Genomic DNA, 6,879 nt, shown 5'->3' on the forward strand with positions numbered 1-6,879 from the left:
GAAATATCTCGACTCCGCTCTTTAAATCCATGCAGAATGTGCGTATCGTATGAAGTATTCTTTATTTTTTCAATATTGACACATGTAGGCCTGTACCTATACGTGATATTGACTTTGACACCACAAAATATTTCAGTTGTATGTTGAAAAAAGTAGTCCATCTGTAAACTCTGAATATGCAGATGACCTCTATAATTTATTCAATTGTACTCTGAAATCTAAAACAATGACCAATGACAGTTGAGATCGAAACTCGGTTGTGATGGGATATCCATATGGTTGTGATGGAATATTCAGAATAATCACCTCCTCAGCTAACAGAGACAAAGAGGCAGGTCGTGGGATAAGATGCGTTATTAGCGCTTAACAGAACAGTCAATAGCGTGTGTGGCCCCCGTCAGCATCGATGACGGCCTGGCATCGGCGGTGCATTGAGCGGACCAATCAACGTGTTGCTGGCTTGCCTGGGAATGTTGGTCCAGGCCTGCCGGACGGCTCGATCAAGATCAGCGACAGTTGTGGGCCTTGGGACCACCCTGTTGAGCTGTGTCTGGAGCAAGTCCCAAAATTGCTCAATAGGGTTCATGTCAGGAGATAACGCTGGCTAAGGCATCACCTGGATGCCTGAGCGGTGCAGGAGATCCTGAGTGGCCCTGGCGGTGTGGGGGCGCGCGTTGTCGTGCTGGAAAACCCAGTTTCCATGGGCTTGAAAAAAGGGCAGCACATGAGGGTGCGGCACCTGGTCCTTATAGCGCTGCTCTGTTACGCCGTTGCCGGGTCCAGGACCCAGGCCTTGGAAGATGACGGGACCTAGCGCCTGGTTGTGGCCGATGGCGCCCCACAACATGAGGCTGGGCCCACCCCAGGCGTTGTTCTCCACGACACAGTTGTCAGCATAGCGGTAACCACCTCTTCTCCATACCCGAACACGCCCGTCGGCATGGTCAATGCAGAAACGGCTTTCATCGCTGAAAAGCACGTTCTGCCAGCGAACATTGTTCCAATTGCGGTGGCCTTGCGCCCAATGCAGGCGTGCCTGTCTATGGCGCACGGTGAGGACGGGTCCCCTGGCTGGACGGCAGTTCCTCAGCCCCCTGAAGCGCAGTCGCCGGCTGGCCATTTGCCTAGAAATGGGTGCCTGGTGTGTCCCTATAACAGTTCTGGCTGTTTCTGCAGCTGTTCTGAAGGGATGTGCAACATGGCTGCGGAAAATGTGCCGATCTTGCCTTGGCGTCGTCACTCGGGGTCTGCCGCTTCGCTCGGCATCAGCAGTAGAGCCAGTTATCACAAACCGCTGCAGGAGACGATAAATGGTGGATATGTGACATTGGAAAGTCGCAGCCACGGTTTCCGGCGTGTCCCCATCCTCCAGACGTCTAATGGCTCTCTCGCGTTCAGCAGAAGTGAGTCTTGGCATGTCGATAGCGACGAATAAGGGACTGATGAAACCTGTCACTTTGTGCCATTTTTATCCTCTAGTGACAGTGAACACCACTCACTGATCAGCGTTTGTGCTTTTCTTGCACGTGCAGCTGAACTCCACATGAAAAATGTCTCAGCTAACTCGGGCTTTACGTGAATTGCAAGTGCGCTGATGCGGTAAAATTCACAATACACCTTCCTCAGACATCGGTCTTGATAATATACTGGCTGCCAAAAATAACGCAACTTTTGTTAATCCAGAAAAAAATTATTTGTAAAATAAATGATATTTATATGTGACCCTCCACCACGGAATAAGTCGCATGTCACCTTTGCATGATTTTCATGTTTTTACATTTTCATAAAGAGTTTTGTATGCTCTATCCGGTAGTGAAACCCGTTTTAGAAAAGAGCGAAAACTGCTTGAGTTATAAGCCTGTGACTAAGGTGACCATCACACTGTTACCAGACACTCCCCGGACTTATATTAAGCCCAGGGCAGAACCGCGCGAGGTGACATGCGACTCATTTCGTGGTGGAGGGTCACATATTCTTGCGCGAAATATCCTAATTGAGGATGTGCGGATAATGCTCAGACAATGTGACACCAAAACCCAACAAGAGGCGAAGCCTTCAAGGCTCACGTAAGAAATCGACAAACAGTAACATAAACTCAATCACTCCGTCACACATACACACACACACACACAGTAAGCATAGGTGACACTGTGCAAGAAAGCGAGACACTAGATCTAGATCTGAATGGCCGATTTCGAAGAAAAAACTAGTCTCGGCCCGCTCAAAATAACAATGACCGAGACTTTCAGTAATTCCTTCGCGTGACGTCTAACCCTCTTACGCCATAATGTGACGTCTTCAAATGTTAAAGTTTCTACCACAGACATACATACATACATATGTGAACAGCTCAGATCATGGGTCAATGAAGTGTTGCACAGACGTCAAAAACAAAGTACAAGATATTGCACTGTAAGTGGTACCACACTGTTGCTTAGTGTCTGTAGGAAGCTACACGGTGAAAATAGAAAAAAGAAAAACACGATTCTTGACTTTGATGGGCTTTTTCTGCTCGTAAACACACATTCTTCTGCTCATCACAGCATGCCCCATTATTGAGTTTAAAACACCAATTAAATTTGTTTTGAATAAAACTCACAATTTTACAATAAGAATTTAGAGACCTGAATCAATTAGGTATATCCTACTTAGTTTGACTTTTGCAAAACTAAGTAATTACACATTTAATTGAATCAGTCAGACAGACGGAGACATAGAGAGACAGACAGAGGGCAAACAGAAATCTGAGAAAGAAACCCCTTTAAAAATGTTACCATGTTTGAAATGAAACATCGCAAGGTGAAGCCATAATTCATCACCTTTCAGTATGACGTCATGAGCGTGTTCCACACTTGAAATGACGTGTTTTTATCATGTTGTCAGCTGCACGGAGCTTGGAAGTATAATTTCCATTCAACGATCCGAGTTTGTAAAGTTTTAGCCTATTTTCAACGTCAAACACCATGAAACTATATATATTTGGAATCAGAAAATGGTAAGGAATAGATAGAAGTTGTTTTTAAGTGTCTTTTTTCATAAATAAAGATAGTGGTTATTTATCGGTTTTCTTCATTTTTAAGCATAATTATCAATACAAAACAACAAAACTATATAGTTTTAGATACAGGACGCAATAGGGAATACACTAATATAAATTTTTTGTTTCAAATATTAGTTTTTAAAAATTTGAAAAAATGACATATTTCGAACAAACATTTCAATAACAAAACTTTAAGTGACCAAACTGAAATGCAATCCCATAATCCGGCCTAGATCTGAGATTGTGTGGTAAGAAATTCGATCAAATTGATGAAAAACTGTAACTGTGAAAGTGCTGCCTCGACCTTTTGGCAAACGGTAAAATATGACGTCATCAAACTGTCCTATCAATAAACGGAAAAACCTTCTATGAGAAAATCCAGTCAAAAATATCCATATCAAATTTCATAAAGATCCACTCCGTAGTTTTTGAGATATGATCTGCAGTGTGAAAAAACGCCCATAACGCCCAAAACGCAAACTCATTTGTCATGATTTGGTCGTGTTCTGCTGATACTATAATGTTTTTCTTTCCTAAAACACACTATAATAGTAGCCTTTCCCAATGTCTATGCTAAAACTGACTTGTCTGTGTTGTCAATGATTTTGCCACAGTGTGAGAACACAATCTCACGCCCATAACGCTATGACACGAAAACTCATTTGGTCGTGTTCTGCCGATACTGTAATGTTTTTCTTTCTTAAAACACACTATAATAGTAGCTCTTTCCAAATGCAATGCTAAAAATGACTGGTCTGTGTTGTCAATGATTTTCTGCGAGAATGCGATCTATCTGTTTGTAGCAAAGACCGTGTGACACGAAAGTTATGAGCGGAAGACAAATCTGCTGAGTGCAATTACGTTTCAGAAGATAGTTGGTTAAAACAGTTTATCACTCAGACACGCAAAGGAACACTATAACTTTATTATTCAGGCCATATTTGCTTTCCTTTGTCATGTATGAAAGTACTGGCCTTGGTTGAAGAAAGTGACCTGTCGCTGTGCAACAAATTTGTCGCCATTTTCCGCCGTGTTTTGTAAATAAAACGTGTTTACTACCCACACATACAAAACGATGCTGTTGGTTCTTTTTATTTTCTTATTGTTTGATTCATGCTTAGCAGTTTAGTATGCTTTGTTTTCTTCTCAATTCAATGGATGGCTATAAAATAAGCATTTAAATGTGAAGGTGTTAAAATTACCCATGATCTGAGCTGTTCACATATAATACGCACGCACAGACAGACAAAATTTAGCATCGCATAGGCTACACTTACGTGAGCCAATTATTTGGCTACGCTGAAAATTAAATATAAAAAAAATGAATGGCTACACTTGAGATTTCACACGGGTTGGCAGGTTTTGGACGGGTCCTATGTTAAAGCTACACGCCGTCACGCGTGAGTGATCATGTTCACCACCACACATCTGTCGAGCCTTTCACGTTACATGCAGCTACCGGTACATGTGTACCAGTACGAATTACCATTACCGGTATTTGTGTATCGGCATAAGTATCGAAATGTTAGGATGAGAGTCTGATTATGTAGTTTGACATCAAAGCAATGGTGCCAGATCTGTAGCACCACTCTTCTATTATCCTGCCTGGTGTAGACGAGAAGAGAAGAACGCACAATAAAAATAAATTTAAACAAACTATAAAAAAATCAACATTTCTGAGGGCCCAGTAGCCTAGTTGGTAGAGCACTAGACTTGTGATCTGCGGATAACGGGTTCGCATCCAGGTCGGTGTAACACGAGAAAATTACTCCCACGAGATTTTTACTCCGGAGTAAAAATTTTGAACGAAAATGTTACTCCCTTTACGAAAAAAGTACTCCCCCCATAACACGAGAAAATTACTTCCCACGACAGGTGAGTTCCGAGTAAACATTTTGTACACAAATGTTACTCCCCTGACGAATAAATAACGAATAAATTACGTCACCCGAACACGAGCAATTTATCTTCCCATGCCAGGTGTACGAAATTTTTACTCCCTTGTCCCCCATTAGTCTTGGTGGTGGAAGGGGTTGCGGGAGGGTAGCGCGACATTCGTTTGCGCGAGATCACATATTGGCATTATCCCTTCGCCCGCATCCAATTTTTGCGTACGAAATTATTTACTGGAAGTAAAACAAGTCGCGTAAGGCGAAAATACAACATTTAGTCAAGTAGCTGTCGAACTCACAGAATGAAACTGAACACAATGCCATTTTTCAGCAAGACCGTATACTCGTAGCATCGTCAGTCCACCGCTCATGGCAAAGGCAGTGAAATTGACAAGAAGAGCGGGGTAGTAGTTGCGCTAAGAAGGATAGCACGCTTTTCTGTACCTCTCTTTGTTTTAACTTTCTGAGCGTGTTTTTAATCCAAACATATCATATCTATATGTTTTTGGAATCAGGAACCGACAAGGAATAAGATGAAAGTGTTTTTAAATTGATTTCGACAATTTAATTTTGATAACAATTTTTATATATTTAATTTTCAGAGCTTGTTTTTAATCCAAATATAACATATTTATATGTTTATGGAATCAGAAAATGATGGAGAATAAGATGAACGTAAATTTGGATCGTTTTATACATTTTTATTTTTTTTTACAATTTTCAGATTTTTAATGACCAAAGTCATTAATTAATTTTTAAGCCACCACGCTGAAATGCAATACCGAAGTCCGGGCTTCGTCGAAGATTACTTGACCAAAAGTTCAACCAATTTGGTTGAAAAATGAGGGCGTGACAGTGCCGCCTCAACTTTCACGAAAAGCCGGATATGACGTCATCAAAGACATTTATCAAAAAAATGAAAAAAACGTTCGGGGATTTCATACCCAGGAACTCTCATGTCAAATTTCATAAAGATCGGTCCAGTAGTTTAGTCTGAATCGCTCTACACACACACACACACACACACACGCACATACACCACGACCCTCGTCTCGATTCCCCCCTCAACGTTAAAACATTTAGTCAAAACTTGACTAAATGTAAAAATGGGGAGTAAACATTTCGTGGAGGGAGTAATTTTTGTGTGCCTTGGGGAATTCTTTTCTCGTACGAACGGTGTACTCGGAGTAAGAATTTCGTACGAAATGTTTACTCCGGAGTAACTTTTTTCGTGGAGTAAAAATTTCGTGTTACACCGGGACGGATTCGCCGCTGGTTAACATTTAGTGCTGACTCAGAGATGGTATCCATGCCCCACGCGCGTGTCACTACCATGGCACGTAAAATATATCGGTCATTCTGCTATAAGTGCAGGTGGTTGCATGACTACACCATTGAACAGGCACACACCCGGGTGGCGCGTCTCTGTAGCTACAAGCTTTCTACTAGGAGGCAGCAATCGAATTTCCCAGTGATGGTATAAGTACACATTGATAGGCTTTCATTTGAAACAGGGGGCCCGGTAGATCAGTTGGAAGAGCACTGGACTTGAGATCGGAAGGTTGCAGGTTCAAATTCAGGCCGGGACGGACACGGGTCAACTTTATGTGCAGACCCATAGACGGAAGCCATATTCCGCCCCCGTGTCACCACAATGGCACGTACAAGACCTCGGTCATTCTGCCATAATTGCAGAAGGCTGATACCACCTAAACACGCATACACTTGTGTATCTCATCAAAAGCGGCGAGGGCGAAAAAAACTCAAATTATCTTATACCCAGCATTGTGTCATTAAGAGGCGAAACATTTACAGTAGGACAGTAAGCATTCTCTCGTTCCTTCCATTTGAAACTTGGCGGGTATTATATGGTTGATTGACTGAAGCCCGACGGAGCGAAACGCAGGAGGGCTTCAATAAGGTTTTGGGAAGGTGTCCATCCACCAT

The sequence above is a fragment of the Littorina saxatilis genome, linkage group LG16 (assembly GCF_037325665.1).
Source record: "Littorina saxatilis isolate snail1 linkage group LG16, US_GU_Lsax_2.0, whole genome shotgun sequence".
In the NCBI taxonomy this organism is placed as follows: Eukaryota; Metazoa; Mollusca; class Gastropoda; order Littorinimorpha; family Littorinidae; genus Littorina; species Littorina saxatilis.